The sequence below is a fragment of the Petaurus breviceps genome, unplaced genomic scaffold (genome assembly GCF_028583685.1).
Source record: "Petaurus breviceps papuanus isolate PSGF00001 unplaced genomic scaffold, PetGlider_PUasm1.0 175, whole genome shotgun sequence".
NCBI lineage: Eukaryota > Metazoa > Chordata > Mammalia > Diprotodontia > Petauridae > Petaurus > Petaurus breviceps.
Window position 1 is genome coordinate 56,717,527 of NW_027185764.1, and position 27,169 is coordinate 56,744,695.

The following is a 27,169-nucleotide window of genomic DNA, read 5'->3' on the forward strand; positions in this document are numbered from 1 at the left end:
TGGTACCTCATCGCCTCAAATACAGAGTATTGTAATAGCTGACTGGTGAGTCAGCCTGCCTCACCCCCTTCTCTACGCTAATCCATCTTCCATTCAACCACTAAAGGGATTTTCTTAAAGCACAAGTCTGCTCATGTCACCATCCTATTCAATAAATTCTGGTGGCTCTCTATTGCCTCCAAAATGCTCCATATGACATTCAAAGTCCTTTATAACCTAGTGGCCTCTTACCTTTCCAGTTTTCTTACACTTTACTCCCTCACATGTACTCTGGCCTCCTGGCTGTTCTGCCAAGACATTCTATCTCTGGGCTCCAGGCATTTTTTCTGACTCTCTTTCATGCCTGGAACACTCTCCTTCCTGTATTTTGACTATTGACTTCCCTGGTCTCCTTTAAGTCCCAACTAAAATCCTATCTTTACTGGAAACCTTCCCCAACCCTCTTAAATCTTGAGCCTTCCCTCTGTCAATTAGCACCTATTTTTTTCTGCATATAGTTTGTTTTTTACATATTTGTTTGCATGTTGTCTATATTAGTTTGTAAGCTCCTTGAGGTCAGGGAATGTCTTTCATCTTTTTGCATTTCTCCCACTTAGCAGAGTTCATGGCGCATAGTAGGTGTATAATAAATGTTTATTGATTGATAAAAGATCATAGAGTTAATCTTCAAAGGGATCTTAGAATCATACCAAAATCAATGAACTCTAAAAAGCAAGCTTATGTTGAGGGATATAAGTAGGTAGAGAGAGGAGTTAAACACTGTGACATACTATGACAATTAAAAGCAAATCAGATGCCGAAGAGGAAAAACTAGAATATATAATGAAGCAATAGCTTTTTCTACAAATTTACAAATCACATAACTTGAACCTTAAATTCTGTCTTGGTATGTCTTTGTATTTGGTTTCAGTCATAACTAGTCCCTAATTTATATAATATTTCTTTCCTAAAAATATTCAAGGAAACAAATACTGGGGATAAAAAAATATCTCTGAAGTTCTTTTTTCTTTTTTTTTTGCCAGAATAAAGATTTTATGAAATTAGATCACATAATATTTTATTATTAATCCTCAGACACAGTTGATTGCAGCATATTAACCAACTTTCCCTTCTCTCTCCTTCCAAAGCAGCCTATGTACAATTACTCTCACTGAAAGGTTCCAAATAGGATCTCTCACAGAACTTTCTAACCTAATGGAATGATGGAAATCTTTCTAGTGCTGAATTGCAAATCTCTGAACTCAACTTTACTAGCCTTTACCTAAAAATAGTAACAATTTCACTGTCATTCTTTGCTGGAAGGATCCATATGGCTGATGAGGTCTTCCCTCCTCCCACCAATTTACTTTGAGATAATTTTGAGAGTTCTCTCTATTCAATAAAGTTGAGGAATCTTTTCATTAGATTTTCATCGAAATACATTAAGATTAAATGGGGGCTTGAATGCCTGCCCATTTTTCCTGAGGGTTTTCAAAATCAACTGACAGATTGGAGCCCCGATCCTGTGGGGAAAACTCCAAATCAGTCAAAGTAACTATCCACTCAGTTTCAAGTCATTTCAAGTCCTGTCAATTTCTACAACACATCTTGCACAAGACTCTTCTATCTAGTCACACCTCACTGCTACACCTCAATTCAGACTTTCATCTCTCATTTGTACATGGTAAGAGACTCCTAATTGGCTTCCTTGCTACCAGATCTCCCCTCACCTAATTTCTATTTCACAGAACTGACAAAATAATCTTCAAAAAGAATAGATCTCTTGTTTAGAAAGCTTAATTGTCTCCCAGTGTATGGAGAAAACTCATCTCCTACTCTCACGGATTATACTTGTTCATCATTTCTTATTCCAGGCAGCCATGTGAAAGGTGGCATAGGGTAAGGAAGGGAGGGGATAATTCCAGGAAAATGGATTCATTGCTAAAGTCTTTGTAATGGGAGATGAAGAGTTTCCAGTTTAGTTACTAAACTAGGCTCAGTGGATATACAAAAGGGGTGAACAGCCTCACCAACTATCTCTTTTCATTTTTTATCTGTGAAGTACAATGATGGCTTAAGAGCCTTATCCAGAGAGGTAGATTCCGGGTGGGGGATAACTACCCTGTCTCCCACCTGGCCTCCATGAGGCCATGAGGATATGGCTACCTCTGCTTCTCTTTGAGTGTATTATTTCTTGATCAGAGGCAAAGGAGTGTCCTGAGATGGAAATGTTCGAATGACTTTTTGAAAGGTCTGGAGATTTGTGGCTGTAGTAACACTAGCACAGCAATATCAATGGTATTCACCAGAATTGCAGGAGCTGACAGCAGAGAAATCTTCAATGCAGTATTGGGTCATTACCATAAAAAAACTTGCCATTTTTTTTCAACAGAGTTCCTGCCAAACCTTAGTGAAATGTAAAATGACTAATTAATAGTACTGAAAACTGCTTTATGTTCTGATGTGGATATAATATTATCCTCCCAACCTGCATTAAATAGTTATAAGTTGTTTTTGAACTATGTTCTAATCATTTCATTCATTTGTGATATGATTCTCTTACATATAACACTCTTTTGTGTGTGTGTGTGTGTGTGAGAAGGAATATGTGACCCATACCATGCTGATTCATTGAGTGCCTCTTTTTTCTTTCCCTTTGTGGTGATACTGACATAAGTCCGTAAAGCCAAGTATGAGCAGCTTTCCAGACAGAGGACAGCTGCTGTGAACAGCTTTCAAGCTTCTGATTACATAGTATATTAAACAACCTATTTATTCAGTAACAAATCATAGCAAAACATCCACAGAAAATGAAGGTACAGCATTCACAATGTTGCAACTTATCACAGAAAATCAAAATATAGTATTCACAACAACTTATCACTAAAATGGCCACATAGTTTTCACCACAGTGGTCACATAGTTTTGAATAAAGTACTATTATTTAGTCAGTCAATCACTTACAAACTCAATCATTCAATCAACTCAATCACTCAATCATCCTAGGGTCACAAAATACAAGATTCACAGTACCCCACCCTTGGTTAGTACATTCATTTAGTCAATCACAGAGTCCTTAATTCAATCATAAAGTACAATCACAAATAAATTACAACTCCATCAGTTACTACCCAACAGAAAATAACACAATTTATCAGGCAGCTGAGATGGAAATGTTTGAATGAATTTTTGAAAGGTCTGGAAATTTGTGGCTGTGGTAACACTAGCACAGCCATATCAATGGTATTCACCAGAATTGTGATAGCTGACAGCAAAGAAATCTTCAGTGCAGCTGTCTGACCATTACATCCATACCTATTTAGAGAGAAGCACCAACATCTGGCTTTTCAAAGCCTGGGGGCTCAACAGCTGCCCAGAATCTCATCTGGCCAAATCAAACAACTCTTCCCAAAGTGAGTCCCAAAGCAAAACCTCACATCAGGGTCAGTCACCACTTAGACAATTTCATCAGTCACTACTCAGTATTCATGGAAACCTCTTTTCATCTTGACTTGAGGCAGGCTTTCAGCTTTCCTGTATCTCCTTCCATGATCCCAGCTCCTACCTGAAATCACCAACTGTAACCTGGTTTCAAATGCAGACAGCTCCCAGTTCCTTGTCCAGCTCTCTGTGCAGTTCCTATTCCACACTGAAGCTCACAGTGTCCAGTCCACCTTAAATTCTTCACAGTCTCTGTTCCTGGGAAGTCAAGGATTAACAAAGCTACAAAGCACTGTCACCACAGTCATGCTTCCTCTGACAGCTCCTCAGAAGCTCTGGCTGGCCCTTGGAAGTCTTCAGCAGAAGTTTCAACTCATTCCCAGAATCAAAATCCCTTCATCCAGGTTCTCAAAATAAAAATAATTCTTTCCAGCCTGGGCCTCTCTTTCTCAGCTTCCAGAACCTGGCTCCAAGAAGATCTGAAATTCCAGCTAGGACTCCTCCTTGTTCTGCCCCATCCTGTTACATCAGCAACAGGGGTTCATAGCTTTTATTTCTTAACAGAAGCTTGATCTAATTAATTTCTAAGTACCTGTTAGCTTTGACTATACAAAGGGATCAAATTACATTACTATTACAAAGTCCATAAATATATATCTTTTATCTACATGAAGTTTGGTGATGGTAGTATCTAACTAATAAGTATAAGAATGGGGAGAATAATCTTCCTAATTATAGTAAAGCTCCTTGAATAAAGTAAAACCTCCTAGCCAAACTGCATATATGTGTATAGGACAAGTACTCTACCCCTAAATTCCCAATAGGAGACCTTTTATGTTATTGTTCAGTTGTTCAGGAGATCTTCACTTGTGTCTGACTCTTTGTGACCTGATTTGGTGTTTTCTTGGTAAAGATACTGAAGTGGCTTGCCATTTCCTTCTCTAGCTCATTTTATAGGTGAAACTGAGGCAAACAAGGTTGAATGACTTACCCAGTAAGTGTCTGAAGCCATATTTGAACTCAAGAAGATAAGTCTTCCTGACTCCAGGTCTGGCGTTCTATCTAACATGCCACTTAGCTGCCACATATCCTCTATGATAGACAAGACTTAAAAATAAGTACCTTGAGCTGGGATTTAAATTTCTATACAATATGGCTCCAACCTCTCCATCCAGCTTTACTTCACATTCCTCCCCTTTACTTACTGAATCTACAGTCAAACTGGATAACTGAAACTCCCTGTTCTATGGGTTGACAAAAACTGTGCCGCTTCACCCATTTCCACAATGTCCTCCTTCTCAAGTTCACCTTTTAGACTCCATGACATCTTTACCTTTAAAAAAAAACTTTCACTAAAAATAAACAAATTGAATAAATGTTTTTTGATGTATTTTTACTTTGCTTACATTCTTACCATATTCTGTGTTCTACTCTTCCCTGTTACAATGGACAGTAAAAAAAAAAAGAAAAGGAAAATAGGAAGAGAAAAAAAAATCAGTAAAATAAATCAACACATCAAAAAGAAATGTGATCTAATATGCAATCTTCTACACCCACAGTTGCCTGTCACTCCAAAACTGCAAAGGAGTGGTAGGAGTGTTTTTTCATGTCTCTTCTTTAGGGCTAAGTTTTTAAAAATAATTTTCCTGCTCTACTTGTTTCACTTTTCACGAGTTCATATAAATATTTTCATCTTTTTCATATTCACCATGCTAATTTTTTTTATCATAGCACAGTTATACTCCATTAAATCAGTGCACCATAATTTATTTAGCCATTCCCCAATCAATGAACATCTACTTTGTTTCCAATTTTTTGCTACCAGAAAAAGTGTTGGTATAAATATTTCAATGTGTGTGAGGACTTTCATCTTATTGCTGCCTTCCTTGGGATATAAGCTTATGTCTCTAATTCAAAAGGCATGGAAATTTTATTTATTTGCATAATTCCAAATTGCTGTTTCCAAAATGGTTATGCCATTTCATTGCTCCACCAACAAAATTCCCCAGATCACATGAAGTACAGGGTTTCCACCTCCTTTTACAGAACATCTCTTTTCATTCATAGGAACATTCATCAGTGGAAACCCTCCCACTACCAAATCAAGCACTGGGGCATAGAGATCCACCGTGCCCTACTGGAAAGTCAGAGGGGGGATAGGGGAAGATATGGGAGAGAGCAGATTTGGAGAGGGGAAATTCAGTGGGATTTCTGTATGGGGTGATGGGTGGGAAAAATAAGGAGAAAATTTGTAACTCAAAATCTTGTGGAAATGAATGATATAAACTAAAAAAAAGAGAGAAAATAATATTAAAAAAAGAAAAAGGGTTAGAAATGGACAATAGAACAGATAGCATGCATACACACACACAGATTAACTATTTTCTAAGATAGTTTAATTGGTATTAATTATTTACCACCATGAGGAGATTAAATTCATCCAGCAAATTTGATCTCCTTGCCAACTAGGAGATACAGACACTAAGGAAACAGACAATTTAGAGAAAACCTTGCTTTTAAATATTTTGGAAGAGAAATTATAAGCAACATTGCGTTAAAGACAATGAGAAACAATGCAGAGAAAAAGCAAAACAAATTGGTTGAGGGTAATCCTGCACTGTGTCACAGATTGTAGAATGGAGTGATGTAATAGATTAAGAATGCAAGAAGGCGGGGTGGAGCCAAGATAGAGGAGTAAAATCACAACCTTCCCAGGGCTCCGGTTTCCACCTTCCCCAACCCATGTAAAAAGGGGACTCAAACTTTGGAGCTGCAGAACCCACAAAATGACACAGAGAGGCTAAACTCCCACCAAGGACAGCCCTGCAGGCCAGCAGGAATCCAGCACAGTGCTCTGGGAGCCCAGACCAGCCCCATGCCAAGGCTTTAGCCCCAGAGCAGTGCTGACCAGCCTCAGGCCAGAGGGACTCCAGATCAGCAGCAGCTGTAGCCCTTTCCAGATTTATCAACAGATAGATGTGAAGGACAAAGTGAGAGGTCAGTGCAGTCTGGACTTTGGGACCCAGTAAGTGGGAGTGAGGGGCTTTTGCCCCCAGGGGTGAGAAGTCGCTGAGATGCAGGCACAGCCAGCCAGCGCCATGTGGCAGCTTCAGCTCCTGGCCTGCAGAGTGTAGGGGGACCAAGCACCAGTCTCAGGGGTAATCACTCTTGCTTTAACCTTCTTGGATCTGGATTGCAGTCTAGGGTGGAGGTCCTGGGGTGTGTGTCCAGCTTGCCAGAGAGTTTGGAGACCTCAGAGAGGGCATCCATCTAATACCTGCAGGAGCTGAGAAAACCCCAGCATTTGGGACGAAAGCTCCCCTGTCTGGTGGCAGAGTCCTACTGTGGCAAAAAGCCCAGGGGTCATGTGACTGAGGGGCGACATGACCAAGCAAAGGAAACAAAGCAGACAGAGGACTCCAACATTAGACTCCTATTTGGGGGACAAAAAGAAGCAAAGCATGGAACAGGAGGAAGACAGTGAAGTCAGAACTCCTGCACCAAAAGCTTCTAAGGAAAATACAAGCTGGTTACAGGCCATAGAGGACCTTAAGAAGCAGATAAGAGAAGTGGAGGAAAAATTGGGAACAGAAATGAGAATGATGCAAGAAACTTATGAAATGAGAGTCAACAGCCTGACTGAGGAAAATCATACCTTAAAAACAGACTGACTCAAATGGCAAAAGAGGCTCAAAAAGGCAATGAGGAGAAGAGTGCCTTAAAAAGCTGAATTTGTCAGATGGAAAAAGAATCTCAAAAGCTCACTGAGGAGAATCATTGCTTCAGAATTAGATTGGAGCAAATGGAAGCTAATGGCTTTATGAGAAATCAAGATGCTGTTAAACAGATCCAAACAAAGGAAAGAATAGAAGACAATGTGAAATATCTCATGGGAATAAACGACTGACCGGGAAAATATATCCAGGAGAGATAATTTAAAAATTATTGGGCTACCTGAAACCATGACCAAAGGAAGAACCTAGAAATCATCCTCCAGGAAGTTCTCAAAGAAAACTGCCCTGATGTTTTAGTACAAGAGGGCAAAATAGAGGTTGAAAGAATCCACTCATCACCTCCTGAAAACGATCTCTAAAAGAAAAGTCCTGGGAATATTATAGTCAGGCTCCAGAATTCCCAGATTAAGAAGACAATATTATAAGCAGCCAGGAAGAAACAATTTGAATATTGTGGAAACACAATCAGGATAACCCAGGATCTGGCAGCTCACACTGAGGGATCGAAGGGCTTGGTATAAGATATTCTGGAGGTCCAAGGAGCTGGGATTAAAAGAAAGAATTACCTACCCAGCAAAAGTGAGTATCCATTTTTAGGGGAAAATATGGCCATTAAGTGGAATAGAGGACTTTCAGGCATTCTTGCTGAAAAAAACAGAGTTGAATAGATAATTTGACATTCAGATACAAAAAGCAAGAGAAGTATGAGAAGGTAATCAGGGAAAAGAAATCATAAGGAACTTATCAAAGTTGAACTATTAACATTACTATATGGAAAAACAATAATTGTAACTTATGAAACTCTTTCTCAGTAGTTTAAGGGATTTGAAATATATATATATGTCCACACACACACACACACATATATATATATATACACATATATATGTGTGTGTGAGGGTATATGAGCATATTAATACTTATGTGAATGTGTGTATATATGTTTACAGGTATACATAGATAGAGGGCACAGGGCAATTTTAACACTGAGGGATGATACTGAAAAGGTGAAATTAAGAGGTGAGAGGAATATAATGAGAGGAGATGGGGAGAGACAGATTGGGGTAAACTATCTCATACAGAAGAGGCAGGGGAAAATGGTTACAATGGAGGGGAAGAATAGGAAGGCAAAAGGGAATGGGTCTACCTTATTCCCATTGAATTTGGTTTGAGGAGGGAATGAAATACACACTAAATAGGGTATCTTATCCTCCAGGAAAGTGGGGGGGGGGGGGCATGAGAGGGGGGGGGGGGGAAGGGAGGGGGGGGGGGGGGGGGAAGGGAAGTTGGAAGCATCCACTTTTGAAAAGTGATGGGATCAAAGTAGAGAATAGAACAAGTGGGAGGTGGGATACAAGGGAGAGAAATAAAGTCAGTCTTTTACAATATATCTACTATGTTATTGTTTTGCATTAGCCACATATGTACAACCTATACTGAACTGCTTATCTTTCCAGCAAGGGTGGGTGACAAGGAAGGAAGGGAATTTATCTGGAGTTGAAAGTTTTAAAATTAAATATTCAAATACATATATATATATGTGTGTGTGTGTGTGTGTGTGTGTGTATAATATTATTAATACCATCTTACATGTTATTGGGGAATAAGATATACAGGCACTGAGTCATAGAGACCCACTGGAAAAGTCGAACGGGGTATGGGAGAAAATATGGGAGAGAGCAGATTGGAGGAGGGGATATCCTGTGGGACTGTGATTTTGGAGCAGTGTCTAGGGGAAAAACGGGGAGAAAATTTTTAACTCAAAATCTGGTGGAAACGAATGATGTAAATCAAAGGTAATAAAGCCTTTAAAAAAAAAGAATACAAGAAGGGTCAATAAACATTTGTCAAATAAATGTGACACTTAAAAGTAGGGAGCTGCCTACAACTTAAACTATGGGACACAACCCCATATGGGGTCATGAAGCTAAATGTGAGAAGTTGTGAAAAATTTGGCAACAGTAAAAGGTTTCTGAATGAACAACAACCAAAAATCAATTCAAAATCAAACACATAATGAATCCTAGGTGTTTCTGGCAGTACTTGCCCATGTTGCATTGATCGACTTCACTGCAACCTTAGTTTTGAATACACAATATGCGCACTTTGCACTGTGCCTGCTGTGACACCAAGTAATGCCAACAAATGCTGCCAGAAACACCTTGGCTCAGATATGAAACTATTGTATATTATGAATTGCAGGGTTTTTATTGTACATGGAATGTTTTTTTGCTGTTACAGAAAAAATAATAGTTTAATTATGGAAAATAAATATTTTTAATATTTTCCAACCATCATTCCTTACCATGTAAGGATCAAATTAGTATATTTTTTTATTGTATTGTGGTAGCATGTTTGATTTTAAAAATCATTGTCATCTCCTTCTTTACAGAAACATTAAGTATTTAATTGCTACAAGTAAAGACCAAAGCCATTTAATATTTATCTACCATCACCACTGTAGATATGTAAGTGTGAAAATCTGTTTCTAAAATTAAGCACAAATGTAATTTCATAAACTAAAACTAGTATTTATTTGAGAAAATATTAGCAATATTTATTTACATTTCCAGACAAAATATTTTTCAGTTGTGGAAAAGTGGCTAAATTTAGGCCAAAGAGATAAAAATACTTATGATAACACAGAAAAATCTTTGCTACTAGGTGGTAGTACACCTAAATTGACAAGAAAAAGAAAATATGTCTAATCATTTTTGCAATATGGATTTACTTCTAATAATATGAGGGTGTGGAAAAACCTCTTTGTTTAATTTGTAATGAAGTTTTGGCGGTAGAGAACATGAAAACTTTATACCAAGCATGCAGCGTACTGCAAAAAACCAAAGGAATATTTTTAGAGTGACTTTTAAAATCTTCAAATAAAGAAAACCATGTTTTAAGAAAATTTTTACCAATGAAAAGTATTTACTTGCAACCTAACAAAATTTTGCATTTAATTGCACAAAATAAAAGCCATATGCAATAAGGGACCTTGTGTTACCTCCTGCTATTAAAATGTCAGAAAAAAATTATGGGAAAAAATATGGGGATGAAATTAATAAAATTATTTTATTAAATGATACTGTTTCAAAAAGAATTTCTGAAATTAGTAATGACAAATTTCAGCAGTTTATTACTTGGTTTAAGGGCAGCCCAAAATTTGCAATTCAGTTAGATGGAACAATTGATATTTCTAATATGGAACAGTTGTTACTCTATGTAAGATATGTTTATGAAGGAAGCATATATGAACATTTATTGTTTTGCTGCCCTCTGGAAGAGCAAGAGAGGGAAATATCATACATACATGCATACCCATGTGTAATATATGTAATATATACATCTGTGTTTATTCATGTGTATCATATATATTTTAAAGTCATTAATTTTTCACATATGAAGGCTTATTGTCGAAAAATTTTATTGGATTCTGTACAGATGGTGTTGAAGCAATGATGGATGAGAACATTGGATTTGTAGCAAAATTTAAAACTGGTGACAATGAACATATTTATCACTTTTTTTTTAAAGCAATTGGTGTTAAGTAACTTGCTCAAGGTTACATGGCCAGTTATTTCTGGGTGTGGTGCTAAGTGTCTGAGCCTGGATTCGATCCCCAGGTCATCCCGACACTGGAGCTGGTGCTCTTACTCGCTGTGCTACCTGGCTGCCCCCATATTTATCACTTTTACTCATTGCATGATCCATTGAGAGGCATCCATAGCTTAAAAACCACCAGTTACATATTATGCTTCATGATATTTTTGAAATCATTAAGTTCATTAAAAGCCATGTCCCCAACTGTCATTTCTCATCAAAGCTTGGGAAAGACATGGGTTATGTTTACAAAAGCTTATTAATACATGCAGAAATAAGGTGGTTCTCAAAAGGGTGAAGTTTAAACAGATCACTGAAATTGAAAGATTAAGTTGTTATATTTTTTATTCAGCAAAAATTCAGTTGTGTGAATTTTTTTATAATGGCTTATGACTTTCAAAACTCTATTATTTGTCTAGCATTTTTGAAAAACCTAATGATTTAAAGATATCACTTCAAGAAAAAAATATAATACATTTATGTTAAGAGATAAAATTGTAAGTTTTCTAAAATTTTAACATATGGAAGAATCAGGTGAAAAAATGAATCTTTAAAAATGTTTACAGCTACAAATTATTTTAGAAATGAAAATAATCTTCTCAAAGATTTAATTGTAAGAGCTATAATTGATCATCTGAACTGCCTGGAGACACAGTTTCAGAAATACTTTCCTTCAAATTTTGATTCTAAGAAACTAAACTGGGTTCATAAATCACACTCAATTGAAATAAAAAAAGTCAGTCATCTACTATTAAAAGCTCAAGAAGAATTCGCTGAGTTATCAAGTGACACATGTTTAAGATGGGTTTCCTAAAAAAAAAATCATTAAAAAAATTTTGACTTGGGATTAGGGCTGAATTTTCAATATTTTCTGAAATGGCACTAAACATACTCCTGCCATGTTATCTTATTTATGTGAAGCAGTATTCTCAGTACTGATGATTATAAAGTCATAATATCAATCAAGTCTGAAAAATATTGAAGATGCTCTACGTCCTGCAGTATCAAATATTCTGCCAAGATTTAATTATTTATGTAAATTAAACAAGAACATCCATCTCATTAGTATACACATTTTCTTTCATCTTTAATAAATGGTGAAATTATATGTAAACTGATGAATTATTTTAAAATAAATTTATTTTTTATTTATTATCAGTAAATGTTTGATGTATACACCTCTTTTGTGTACCTATATGGTGAAAAGGGGTCACAAGTGAAAAAAGTTTAAGAAGCCCTGTTCTAAGAACGATAATTTACATGCACACAAGCAATCAGTTCATCCCACGAGGGACAGAGGAAAAGACGAGTAGTGGCACAATAGTAGCACCCTAGGTGACCTTTCATATCTTTAATTTCCCAAACCATTCTTCATGTAACTGCCAAATTTATAATATAAAAGCCTTATCATGCCATTCTCCCTTCTCATCAAGCTTAAATGACTTCCTATTATTTCTAGAATAAAATGAGTTCTTTTTAACAAAGAAGTTCTTACATATATGTGCATGTGTACACACATACATGCATCTACATTAAAATTACATAACCTTTTCATTAAAATTTACCCAACTCCCTATTTTTTCTCCATAAATTTTTACTTCTCCTCCCCTCTCTTTCCTTCTATACTCACACACTTGCACAGACAAACACAACATGGGCATATAAAGTATATCACCTAGCAACCTCCTAATCTGATATAAACATCATGGTTATTGATTATTAAATGACTATTAGGTCATTGAAATTTAGCCAAAAAAGAAAAATAAATCCATATTTACAATATATCAGTTATGAGACAGATCACAGACATAATTTTTACCCATCACTACAATTGCTGACTTTACAATTCTGAAAATATAACCCCACTATTCAGTTCTCTCAAGTAATCACTTATAATTTTTTCTCAATAATTCTCAACATTTTTCTATTCTGATAAAATTCAAAACAAGTATTAGCAAGAAATAAGTTTTCTTAATCCTTTTTCCTCTTCCCCCTCTTCAGTCATCACAATTAACAGTCTGGAGTACAAGTTAAACTTTAATTCCTTTCACAGATTATTCACAGAATAACAATTAAATTGTTACTCCAAGAATCCATTAGCCTGTTAAACAGAGTTCAGCATCTAGAGTGTCTACAGTTATTGAGGCTGGTATTATGAGATTAATGAGGGAATAAAGAATCTGGAAGTGGGAAGCATGGTGAAGAATATTTGGGTAAAGATAAATTCAGGGAGAAAAAAAGTGAGTTTGTTATTGTATGTTATAGATCATATAGAGAGAAAGAGGGAAGATATGAGGAAGTTTGTCAGAAGATCATAAACCTGGCACAGAGGGATGATAATATTATTGATGAGGAACATTAATTATCCAGATATCTGTTAGATCATTCTCTCTTCCAAAAAACTTAAAAGCTAAAATTCCCTTGACTTGACTTACTGATAATTTCATCTTTTAAAAGGTAGAAGGACCAAAAAAGGGTCTACTGCATTCTGGATTTATCTGGAAGATAAATAGAGTAGGGGACAATGCATCCTGCTTTCTATTGCCTTGGGGGAAGGAAGTGCAATTCCAGCATCCCTGCTACCCCACAAGATAAGCAGAGGGGAGTGACTAACATTCTATACTACTGGCCCTACCCCAAAGCACTTCACACACCTTCAAGACTGCCACTTATAGCTAATAATTGCTATTTTATAACTAATAATTTTTTCTTTCTATCTCTGTATAACTAAATCACCTGCCACAGAGATGCTAACTATGCCCAATTCTCATCTCTCATTTTCTTATCCCCAATCTCTTCAACCTTATACCACTCATGTTCCACTACAACTCTGCCCACTCCATTCACTATGCTTTCTAGAATTCACATTTTCTAGTGAATGAACTTCCATTAATTTTAGATAGAGATATCTTATATTTTTCCACCTATTAAATAGCCCTCTGCATCTCTAATCAATCTCTCTAGCACTGATTATGCCTTCACAAATCCCTCTAATACAGAGTCCTTGAAAGAGGAATAGTTATATCCCTTCCTCTCCAATGCTTCTTCTATATTTAACACCTTTACTCAGAAATATCTACTCTTTTGAAGTTAAAAGTATTAAACCAATCCAGATCGTGGTGGCTGTTGCATACTGTGGCTAAGGTAATTTCTCTTCCTTTATCAAGCAGTTATTCATCTGACTCAATTCTTTCTCTCTTCCTCAATTAATGTCCTTGTACTAAGGAAATTTTTATATCTACATTGATATCCTCTCAAACTGCCTAACCTCACAACTTCTTAGTCTTTTTAACTCTCGTGACCTCCTCCTTCACATGTCAACCACATACAACATGTGGTTACACTCTGGATGTCACCATTATCCCTAAGCATTACACTTCTTAAAATATACTCTGATATTCCTTTATCTCACTATATCTTTTCTCTCCAGAAATCTAACCTCCCCTAAACCTATTCTTCCCTCTCATCTAGTCCTCTAGTCCCTCCATAATTTTGTAGGGGTTTACCGCTCCTCTGATTGAACTTTTTGCATTTCCAATCTTGATTTCATAATTAGCATAACCTTTATTCCTCCCTAAGAGATCTTATACCTCACTCCCCAGAAAATATATTCCAAACCAGTTTTCTCTTCTCAAGTCTCACAGAACTCCCCTCCCACTTCTCAGCTTGCCTATTCTTTTAATGAGAAAATTATGGTTATTTGATGTGAGCTCCCTCTTCATACCTCTTTAATTGTCTGCCACTCTCTTCTATTTTTTTCTATTGTTTGACAACAAGGTGGCCCTTCTTCTTGTCAATGTCACCCTCTCTACATGTGCCTTTTATCTCTTTCTTCTGGTATTCTCCCTAATGATTCTCTTTCTTGAATCTTCACAATCTCCATAATTATTACTTTCTTTTCTTCTAACGCACACAAGACGTTCCCATTCATAAAACTGGAGAAAAAAAATATGGATACCATGGGACAAACTATAACTTAGAGTTTAGATTTTGTGACAGAGCAGAGAAACATTGAGTACAACTTGACATTCACCTTAGATTTTGGAAGAAAACATCAAAGCTTTAGGTAGAATCCCATAAATTAAAGTTCAGGAGAGGAAGTCAGTTATATGAAGGAGGGGAAGCTCTAAAGAGTGATATTTTGAAGATCTAAATTCTGAAAAGAATTTAAAAAAGCAATTTATCTGAAAAGACCAGTGTTTATTCAGATAGAACTCAACAATTAACTTATATTTTGAAAAGAGATGTACAGGGGCAATGAGGTGACACAGTGAATAGAGCACTGGCCCTGGAATCAGGAAGACCTGAATTCAAATGAATCATAGACACTTAACACTTACTAGTTGTGTGACCTTGGGTAAGTCACTTTAACCCAACTACCTTGCCTTACCCCCTCCAAGAAGACAAAAAAAAATATTACAGAAGATGGAAGTCAGGACAGCCAAGAGTTGACAATTTTTTAATTTAAATTTATAATAGTATTGTAAGAGTTATGGCAGGAAGACAATTCCAAAAGACTCAGAAGAAAAAAATGCTATCCACCTCTAGAGAAAGAACTGATGGAGTCTAAATGCAGATCATAGCATACTATTTTCATTTTCTTAATTTTTATGTTTTTTTAATTCTTTTAGGTCTGTGTCTTCTTTAACAACTGACTTCTATGGTAACATGTTTTGTATGATTGAATATGTATAACTTAAATCAAATTACATACTGTCTCAGGGAGAGAGTAGGTGAGGGAGAGAAAGAGAAACTTTGGCACTAATTTTTTTAAATGGATGTTAAAATTATCTTTCTGTGTTACTGGAAAAAAATTAAATATTTTTCAACAGTATAGAAGGAATGTTTAAATTTAGGATAAGGTAAGAAAGGAAAGAAAAGCTAAGGGAACTAAAACTTGTCTATGGATTGCATATTTACATGTATACATGCTTGTATGTATTTGTATATAAATGTATGGGTGGGCATGAAAAAAAAGACAGAGACAGAAATAAAAGATAGAGATAGAGACAGAGAAAGAAAAAGAGATAGAAACAGAGAGGGACAAAAAGACACAGACACACAGAAAGAGACAGACAGACAGAAAGAGGGAAAAAAGAGAGAGAGAGTGAGATCTGGATGATTGAGAGGGATGAGTTAATGATACATTAAGACAGAATCTCTCCATTCTTCTTTTCCTTTTATTTTCTTTTTCTCTCCTAAGGAAAATGATATTTGTATTGGAAAAAAACAAAACAACAATGAATCAAGAGATAGCAGAAAAGCACCTGACTACAATAGATGAGTTGGAATTATAAGAACCACATCCTCAGAAATTGAAAAAAAAAATAGTGACTATGAATATTTTGATATTTGGAAGTTCATGGAGATAAAGAGAGAACACAGAGAACTAGAAGAGGGAAAATGTCTAAATTCTTTTTAAAAAGAGGTAAGAAAATGGAATATGAAAATTAAATGACAATGAGCTTAATTTATCTTGCTGGTAAAGATGCAGAATGGATTTTTACAGATATTATTCATGAAATTTAGAAAAAGGAAGTAGTTATCACAAAGAAGACAGTGTAATTTTATAGAGAATGGGTCATAACTCATTTACTTTTTTGACAGGTAACTAAACTGGCACACCACAAAGATGCTGTAGATAGAGCTTACATAGATTTTAGATAAGCATTTGATTAAGATTCGTGATTTTCTTCTAGAAAAAATAATTGAATTGCTTGATTCAAACCATTAGTGAATGTAAGGACATCCCAAGGGAGTGCCCCAGGGATCTGTGCTATTTAAAATTTTAAAACTCATTTCAATGAAGGAATAGATGACAACAATATAACTTGCAGCTGAGTGAATAAATGAAAAAAATGATTTATTAAGTGCTTAATATGTGCAAGAACTTAAAGCAAGCCAGTCTCTGCTATAATGGAGAATTTGGGAAAATAACATACATAAAAAAAGATGAGCTTTGGGTCAGATGGAAAGGGACCAGTGTTCTAAGGATAGGGAATATTCAAGGCTAGTAGTCCTTAGGGTCCATCAAGACATCAGATGTCAGTACTTGGGGTAGAGTAAGCTGGCAGATGGCAAGACATGGAGGACTTTAGGATCCGTTGTCAGGGCATATATTAATACCTGATTGTCCTCCACATTACTGGAAGGATGGTAGTTGTTTCTTTCCATTTCTTCCAAGTAGTTGGAGAAGCCACATCACTTTTCCTAAGTGTAAACCATGGACAGTATCCAGTTTGCCCAGGGGTCAGTGGCATAAAGGAAGGGAAGGAAAGAAATAGTAAAAGAGTGTCTCCTGCTGAAAGAGTCCAGGTGAGAAAATAGCTTGATAAGTCAGAAAATTTGGGCCAAAATCTGGTGAAATAAATTTATTAGGAATGGATAGAAAATTTTACACATCTATCCAAAAAAATTAACTCCACAAGTACAACATGATTCGGTAGTTGTTTCTCTGAAAACTATTTGGACATTTTGATGGACTTGAAGCTGGATGAGTCAAAAGTCTGAAATGACAGATAAAAAAGCTAATTTGAACTGTGGCTTCATTAAGGGAGGCATTACTTTGAGAAATATGATGTAATAGTCTTACTCTATTCTGAACTGGTCAAACCATACCTGCTATATTCTTTAAGGTCTAGGTTTGACATTTTCAGAAGGATATTGAAATGCTGTAGAGCATCTGGATAAGGAAAACCAAAATGGCTAACAGAGTCTTGAGTTAATTACATATAAGGATTGGTTGAAGAATCAAGACATATTCAACTTGAAGAAGAAATAATTTGATAGGGTTGGGGTAAGGGGAGAATAGCTGTCTTCAAGTATTTGCAAGGTCATTATAATGAATCATTGCATTTGTGGTTGATGTCAGAGGACAGAATCAGGGTCAGTGGTTGGAAGGTGGAAAGAGGAAAATTTAGCTTGGTGTTAGGGAGAAATTTTTCCTTGAAATTAGAGTTCTATAAAATAAAAATGTGGCACCTGAGAAAACACAAAAAATGCCAGATGATCACATCTTGAGTATCTCATAGAAGGGATTCTTTATGAGGTATAGATTGAACTAGATTATTGCTTATGTCTCTTCAAAATTCTATAATTTTATTGTTCTAAAAAGTTTACAGGAAACTTTGTTAAGAGGGCCAATTCATCTAGATCAGTTTAAGAGGATTTAAGACTGAAACTAGAAGTCGACAAAAAAGAAAGAAAAAAGTAAAGACTTCTACAACCAACTATTTTGTCCATCAATGACAGTACAGTCACAACATTTGAATTGTAATATGTCAGGCTTCAATACCCTAAGGAACTTGAAATCACACTAAAATAAAACAAAGTGAAGAAAAATAGGTGAATTAAATGAAGTGCATAGATGATGTTCATTCTGTGGGAGATACAATTTTGATGGAGTAGAGTGATTACATCTCAGATATGAAAGGAAGGAAGGAAGGAAGGAAGGAAGGAAGGAAGGATGGAAGGAAGGAAGGAAGGAAGGAAGGAAACAAGAAAGGAAGGAAGGAAGGAAGGAAGGAAAGAAGGAAGGAAGGAAGGAAGAAAGGAAGGAAGGAAGGAGGGATGGAGGGATGGAGGGAGGGAGGAAAGGAGAATGGGAGGGAGGGAAGAAGGAAAGATTTAATAAGCTCCTATCACATACTATATGCAAATATCTCATTTGATCTTCACAAAAACCCTGGAATGTTTTATAGTTATAAAAACTGAAGCGAATGGAGCTTACGTGACTTGCTCAAGGTTAAAGCTACTGAGTGCCTGAGGCTGGATTTGAACTCAGGGTTTCTTGGCTCTAGGCCCAGTGCTTTTTCCACTGCACCACCAAGTGCTTGGGGAGAAAATCTTGGACTTTTTGTTACCTAAAGGGCATACATAATATATCAATGATATTGATATGTGTTTCTACTTTCCCATCAGAACAAATTCTTTATGAGATGCTTTACACATCTATTAAGACATAGAGAAGAAATGGATCCAGGGGTAGGGAACCTTCAGCCTGGCCTTCTAGGTACTTGGGTATGGTCTTTTGCCTGAGTCCAAGTTTCACAGAACAATTTCTTTTATTAAGGGGATTTGTTCTGTGGAGTTTGGATTCAGTCAAAGCGTCACACTTGAGGACCTAGAGGGCCACATGTGGCCTTAAGGCCTCAGCTTTCTCACCCCTAAATGGCCTATCACAAAGAATGGGCAACTGGGTGGTGCAGTGGATGGAATGGAGTCAGGAAGACTCATTTTCCTGAGTTGAAGTCTAGCCTCATGCTTACTAGATGTGTAATCCTGGTCAAGTCTTTTAAATGTATTTGCCTCAGTTTCCTCATCTGCAAAATGAGCTGGAGAAGAAAATGGCAAATCACCCTAGTATCTTTGCCAAGGAAAACCTGAAAGAGATCACAAAGAGTTGGACATTACTGAAAAATGGCTAAAATATAACATAGTTCTTTTAATTATCTCAACTTTCTCCGTCAAACACAAGCCCATCAATATCCTTCTTATCTATTTCTGGGAGTTATTGTATACCATGGTCTCCAAAGAATTAAAGTTATAGGTTAAATGAAGGACAATTGAAGGACAAAGCATGACATATTATGGGTTTAAATAGGATTCAACAAATCATGGACTCACAGTCACATTAACAAATTGTGATGTAAAGATTCTTGAGAGAGAATGATGACCAGAAAAGGAGGTAGGATGGTCATGTAGTGAGAAATATCCAATGGACATTACAAGATCATCTATGTATCTATGTCACAGTAAGAGATTTAAAGAAAGGATTTCATCATATTGGTTAAACACATTGTATAGGATTTATAGGAGGACACATACAGGTCCTAAAATGACATAGCACGGCTATTGCAGTTTTCCCTGACTGATCAAATATCCAATCCATGAGGTCAGAGATGCTTCAAAGTCTAGAAGAACATGTAGGATTCTCATAAATTGTGTTATCCAGTAACCAAACAAATTAAATGCTTCTTGTTGCCTGCCAAAGAGATAAAATGTGAAAGTTAAAATTGGAGGAAAGATTTTTACAAAATGTATTTCTTTCCTGGATTGCAGCATCTTTCTTTGAAAATTGACTTTTAAGTGCAATTTCATTTCAATATGCTCTTATCTGTGTCGGTAAGGTCATAATTAATTATGATAAGATCTTGATTTTCAGAAAAAAACCTAAATTAATTTAAGGCCTTATTTTGGAAGCTTTTATAGAAACAGCTTTAAGGTGTGTGTGTGTGTGTGTATCTTCTTTTAAACAGTATTATGCTTAGGTCTCTTTCATCCTGAGGCTACTAATAAGTCACAGTCAAAAGCCAGGCTAATAGTAGAAATTTCAGATTCTTAGACTCATACATAAATAAATACATACTGAATTCATGTAATGTATTTTCAAAGAACTCAAATATGTTTCAGTCAATTATTACTCAAAACAAATTTAAAGTTCTTGTCAAGTTATCTTTGGTCTCTATTAACCTTTATAGTTATAGGAAATACTAGTTACATGTGTTCTTCTGAGAGTGGAAGGAAAAGAGAAATTTCCTTCTCCACCCCTTCCTGAGAATTCATTCCCCTAAGACAGACTACTTTAGACAAAAGAAGATAAAATTATACCATGAACTTCTGCATTTTCTATTGTTTCTTGTTTTAATCTATAATGCATCCATGAACTTGCTTGGACACATTGAAATGTGAGTTTCTGTACCCTATCCATCCAGATGTTTATTTTTCCTTGGATGATAGAATCACAGAATCTCTTATTTGATAGAAACTCAGAGATACTAGAAAGTATACTTGAGAAAGTACTGTAATATCTCTGAGAAATTATCATCCATCTTCTACTAGCCCACCCCAGTTATAAGAAATTCACAGGCTCCTACAGCAGCCCATTACATTTAGGAAGGTTATGGTGGATTTCTTTTATATTTTTTTAATATAGCAGGAATGAAAAGACATAATTTCACAGAGAATATACTTTTGCTTTATGAGGATGTATATATGCATTGATCTCTTGCTAAAGGACAGAGATGCTTTAATTTGCATAGGTGAAGCAACTCATAATTGTTTTGTTTTGTAGAAACAGACAGAATTGGAGCCTCAGTAGGTTATAAGAGTTATAAAAAGAACTCTCTCTCTGTCTCTCTCTCCTTCTGTCCCTCCATCTCTCTCTCTCTTTTGAGTATATTGAAAGTTTGAGTACTGTCAGCTCTTCTTTGGACTACCAAAATTTTGTTTACTGATCTTTCTCTAATCTCATTAACAATGGTGGTTATAACTCTATCAAAAGAAGCTTAAAACATACACTTGCTTAAGTGAATCTAAAACTGGACATAAGGTCCTTGGCAGACTCTTCTTCTTTGTGCCTTTCTACCTGAATCCAGGCCATAAAACTGCAAATGTGAGAAATGGACATTTCCAACCTTGGCATCTACCTTATGAGTTCAAGAGGTTGGAACTTTCTTACAAGGTACTGGATGTCCAATGGGTGCTTCCCACAATTATACTGCCTCTTGGAAGGGACTAATACCATCATCAGGAGATGCTGAAAGAATTAAGAAAGCCTGAAGTATTCTCATGTTGAGTGACCCCTTATGAGTTGTTTTCCACAGTCCCACAGAGTGGGTCTGTCTTCTAGAAGACAGAAATAACAGTGATAAATTATTGTTTCATGTTTTAAATATTTGTTAATACACAGTTATGAATCTCGTATCTTATGCAGTGTGTGTGGGTGTGCATGTGTGTGCGTGTGTGTGTGTGTGTGTGTGGGTGTGTAGAGGAGGTATTGGAGTAAATAATTAGCTGTGTTGTACCTTTTCTAGAAGGAAGCTTTTAAATATTTTTAAATACTCCTTTCACCTTAGATGTGAGCTATACCTACTTATTTAAAAGGTTTCTAAGGAACTCTGTTGTGAGGTGCCATGAACCAGAGAGAGCTAGAAAAGCCTGAGCCTCTCTCTTGTGGGTCAGGCTACCCTCAGTACTAATCCAAATCTGCTTGATTCCAGAGCCAGAGCCCTTTGTGGAAGGGCCTTCCTTGGCCATAGGTGAAATTTTCATTAGGTTATAATCTCCTTACTTGTAACCTTTATCCATTATTTTTACTTCTGAACTTTTGGGACAAACAGAACAAGCATAATTCCTGTTTCACATGACAACCTTCCAAGTGATTGAAGACAGGTAAGCTTCTCTCTCTTTCTCTTTCTCTATGTCCGTCTGTCTGTCTGTCTGTCTGTCTGTCTGTCTCTCTCTCTCTCTCTCTCTCTCTCTCTCTCTCTCTCTCAATCTCTCTCTCTCTCAGCTAAAAAACATTCATAGTTCCTCTGATTACCTCTCTTGTATGGTTTCAAGTCATTCTAGCATCCTTAGCATTGTGCTCTGTACATAGCATATAATAGTATATATAGTTAGTATTCAAGTATAATATAATAGTATACATATATATATATATGTATATATATGTATATAGTTACTACTTTAGTATTTATATAGCATTTACCATGTGTCAGGCCCTGGGCTAAGGGCTTTACAGAGCTAGTAAGTCTTAGATGCACGGTTTGAACTCAAATCTTGTTGACTGCAAGCTCCATGGTAGGTACTTAATAAATACTTGTTGATTAGTTGGTTGACCATCATTGTCCTTTTCTTGAATACTACACCTTGATAATATTTTCCCGAAAATTTGGGTATGAAAACTAAATGAAATACTACAAATGTTATCTAACAAGGACAAGGTAGGGTAGCAATTTGAGCACCTTTCAGGGTTCTGCTAACAAAGACCAAGATCATTTTGACTTCTATTAACTGAATTTTCTGTGATGGATTTCTGTGAGGATACAAAAGTATCTTCCCACCCCCTATTTTTCTCATGTGTGAGAGTGGCCTGGTTCTCCACTTCAGTGCATGCAAAAATGTTTACCTTTCTACTTATTGTATTACTGTTACTGTCTACTTTCTTCACTTACTGTGAAGAAAAGACCTATGTTTTGACTGCTGAGCCAAAATTTAGAGGGCATACAAAATTCCTTAATGGAGAAATTTACTCTCTTTAGTTGTTCAAAATGAGAATGGAACAACTTACTTCCCTCCCATCAAATACTTACTGTACAAGACAAACAGAGAGTAAATGAACATATTTATCTGACCAAGCCACAAAGTAGAAGTCAGAAAACTTTTACAGTCATTCAATAAGCATTTTTAAGTACCTGCAATGTTCCAGGAACCGTGCTAAGCACTGGAGATACAAAGACAGGCATGCTCCCTGCTCTCGGGGAGCTCACAGCCTAATGGGGGAGACCACATGCAAATAATTTATAAAACATATTTCAGATAAATTAGAGATAATCAGCATCAGGAAGATACTAGCATTAAGAAGGATCAGGAAAAGCTTTTTATTGAAAGTGGTGTTTTATCTGGAACTTTAAGGAAGTCGGAGAAATCAGGAGGCAATGATGAGGAGGGAGAGAATTCCAGGCCCGGAAAACATTCATCTTTGTAACACCATAGCACAGTATCCTAAGCTTCAAACTTACTTAGACTGAGTTTAATTTTGAAGGCTATCCAAAAAATATTGCTCACTGTTGTTCATATGTTCTCTACCTTGACTTTACTCTGGGACAATCTGAAATACAGTGGAGTATAACATATGAACATAGATGTAAATAAAGTGATGGCCAGGATTCTGGACATTACTCAGGGTAATCAATGAAGTATCAGGGGAAAAGATGATCTTTATTACACTCACCCTCACAGAAAATGCAGACAACATACAAAGTATTCACAGTAGACCATAAATAATTGATGTAATTTCTCTTTCTCTCCAGTAATTACTACCTTCCTCCAAGGGCCTAAAGTCCTACAGATTCACAAAACCCTTTTTTGGTTTAACTTCCTCTTGTGGTTCAACATGTTGGTGAGTTCCACATTTTATCCTAAAATCCACATACATTTTAGCTTTATGGTTCTACCTTGACAATGTGGACTCCCCAAAAGGAAAACAAATAATTGTTGGTAAGGTAGTCATTTCCCACCAAGCCCACATCCTCCAAGTAACTGATCTTTTCACTCATCTTCAAGTAAAGTCACACCACCAGTCCACCAAGGAACACTTTAATTCTCCTTCTTCCATGAAATCTTTTCTTATTACCATTGGTAGAAGCAAGCTCCCTCATGCAAACTCCTATGCCCTTAGCTGTAAAATTTATTTGTTCTTATGTATTGCTTTGTAATTTTACTGTGTGTGTGTGTGTGTGACAGAGAGAGAGACAGAGAGAGAGATTTTCATTTGTGTATCTCCCTGAGTTCCTAGCCTGATCCTTGCCTATAGTAGCCTTGCAACAAACATTTAATCAATCAAGAATTTAATCCATTTTAAAGGAAGGGAAACAAATTGACAGAAAGATTTAACTGCATAGAATCACACACTATATTTATGGCACAGCTCTGTGGAGGATCTAATACATTTCAGACCTACTTAAGTGTATCAGATACTAGATTATGCTACTTCCCTGTTAATAGTATTGGTTATGAGACTTCAGGGATTTCTCAGACATTTCCCTTCAGAGAGCAGTTATCAAGTTCAAAGAGTTCCTACAGTTGTGTTTCTATACAGAAAACTAAGAAAAAACACCTAATTCTCGTCTGGGCCTTAGGAGTACACCAGCACCAAATGGTATATAGCATTTATCATATGCAGCTTTGTTAATTTCTGATTCTGCCCTTGGCTTAGAAATCTAATTCAAAATAGAATTCGATGAACATGTTTTATACTTAAAAGAAACATTAAGATGAACAAAATGTATAAGATCCTTTTTATCTATTTGTAATGAAATAAGTCAAATTTTAGCTTTCAGAGTTGGCAATGTATGGGTTCGATATGATTGAAACTGCAAATGAAATCTTCTCTGAAGAAAAAAAAATAACAACCAGACATTTAGACTCAACTTTATTCAATAATTTGAGGGCCTATTATGTGCCAGAGAAAATGTGAGCTGTGAAGAGAGAAGTGAACTTCAAAGACAGAATCCTTACATTCAAGGAAAGAACATTCTCGTAGGGAGAAGGACAAGTAGAATGCACATGCAGTAAAAGAAGAATAAACGAAAATGATCAAGTGCTATAAAAAGTGACAAATCACTAATAATGACAGAAATTCAAACTAAAACAACTATAGAGTTTTTGCTTCATATATGGGCAAAGATGATAAGAGATGGATATGCTCAATATTGAAGGGGGAAAAACGCACGTAAAAACACTGAGAATGGAGTCATGTAATTTTCTAACCAATCTGGAAAACATTTTAGAACTATGTTATAAAAATGACAAAATTATTCATACCATTTGTCCCATTGATTCTGCTATTGTATCATTATTTCCTCAAAGTCAAACACAGAAAGTTCCTGAAAATTAATATATATATATATGTATATATATATGTATATATATATATGTGTGTATATATATATATATATATATATATAGTAGCTTTTTTGGTAACAAAAAATAAAAGTGAGAGCCCATCAATTGGAGAAAAACAGAACAATGGCAGCATATGATACAATGTCTTATTATTGTACTTTGAGAAATGACAATCACTACAACTTTTGAGAAACTTGTTAATACTTGTGTGATGGGGCAGTGATCGATAATGAGCCAGTTATTAAGGCTTAAACCATATCCACATTTAGATTTGGTGAGATTGATTCTGGAAATTCATTACTGAGGGACCTTTTTGTGCCCAGATTCAAAGCAGGAGCAAGTAGCATCTGTTTTCTTTTGGTATACCATGTGATGATGAAAGACCTTTTATTTGGTTGCTGAGCAAGAACTATGTAGAAACACTCCTCTCTGTCTCTGTCTCTCTGTGTCTCTGTCTCTTTATCTCTGTCTCTCTCTGTCTCTGTCTGTGTCCTCTTTTTCTCTGTCTCTCTTTCCCTCTGTCTTTGTCTCAGAGAAAATACTGTAATCCAACAGGTGGGGAGAGAGAGGGTGGCATGGTCTTGCTGTTGCCTCCCTATGAACATGACCTCATGGTACCTCTGTTTCTTCTTTTTCTACTGTGTTTATTCTTTTCTGGTCTCAGGTATCAGATATGGAAAGGATCAAACCATGACCTTTTGAGCTTAGAAAAGTAATTAAAGCTGTTAAAGGTCACCTTAGGATCTGGATCTGATAGCTAGCTCCAGCAGCTCAGTCCAGAGAGGAGCAAGCCATATGAATCAATCCACTTGTTCTAACCCAGCAATGAATCAACCCAGTAGAAAGCAAGGAAATATGATGTGAACTTCTTTGGAGTTCAAGGGAGAGAAGGATTCCCAGAGTTAGGCGGCTCTAGGAGCCACCCAGATTAAGCAGTCACCTGAATTTTGAGTTCATTATCATGAGGGACTGAGTGGATGTGTGGAGTGGAGAAAGTACTCTTGGTTTGGGTGACTATGCTTCTGTTCTTGCTACACCTTCTCAATAAATGTTCTATTTTATAACCGCTAATTGAAGTTAATTGGTTGAAAGTTATTGGAAAGATGAATGATATTGTGAGAGCACATCAAATAAAAGTTTGTGAGCAATAATATTAGAAACAACACTCTGCTCCTTAGGGTTGCCCCTTGAACTGAGAGAGGCCTAACTCAGATCAATTTACTAGTAGTTTAGGTATAATATTCAAACCAAATAAGACACTAACAGGTCAGTCAACAGGTAAGCAGAAGAGATTAATTTAGTCATAGCAAGAAAAGGCTATTTAACAAGGACAGGCATTGAGAACACCTCAAATCGAGTCAACTGAGTAAAGTCCCCTTGGCTGAGTTACTCACCATCACCTACCAAGCAAGCATCAGAGTGTGCTTGGAGCGATTTATAACTGGTTTGTCCTTAGGAAATAATAAAGTGATGCCAACAATCTTAGCCATTAGTCTCCCATGCAAACCTAATCTTGAGGATGGTTTCCTTGAATTTTTTTGGCTATTTTATATGGGAGTAGGAGTTAGGATAGTATTCATACCATACTCTAGAACCCTGAAAGGACCTGAGATGCTCTGGGATCCTTACCTCAGAGCCTGAGTATGGGTTGAGAAAGGGAGCCTAGAATATGGACTACATTTACATGAACTGGTGCAGAGAGAATTAGCTTAAGACAGTGAATTTTATGGACAATGACTGCATTAATGTAAAGGAAAACAATACTAACCAATAATAGAATTCAATGACCAAATGCAATTCCAGATTAAACATAGGATTATATATTGAGAGCCAGATACATGATTATATACCTATCTCCTTCACTTTACAAATAAAGTAACTGAGGCCCAGAGAGGTCAAGAGACTTGCCTGAGCCCATGCAGGGAGAAAGTAGCAGTGATGGGATTTGAACCTGGGCCCTTTGACTCCAAATCTATTGATCTTCCAACTATACCTTCTTTTTCTCAGTA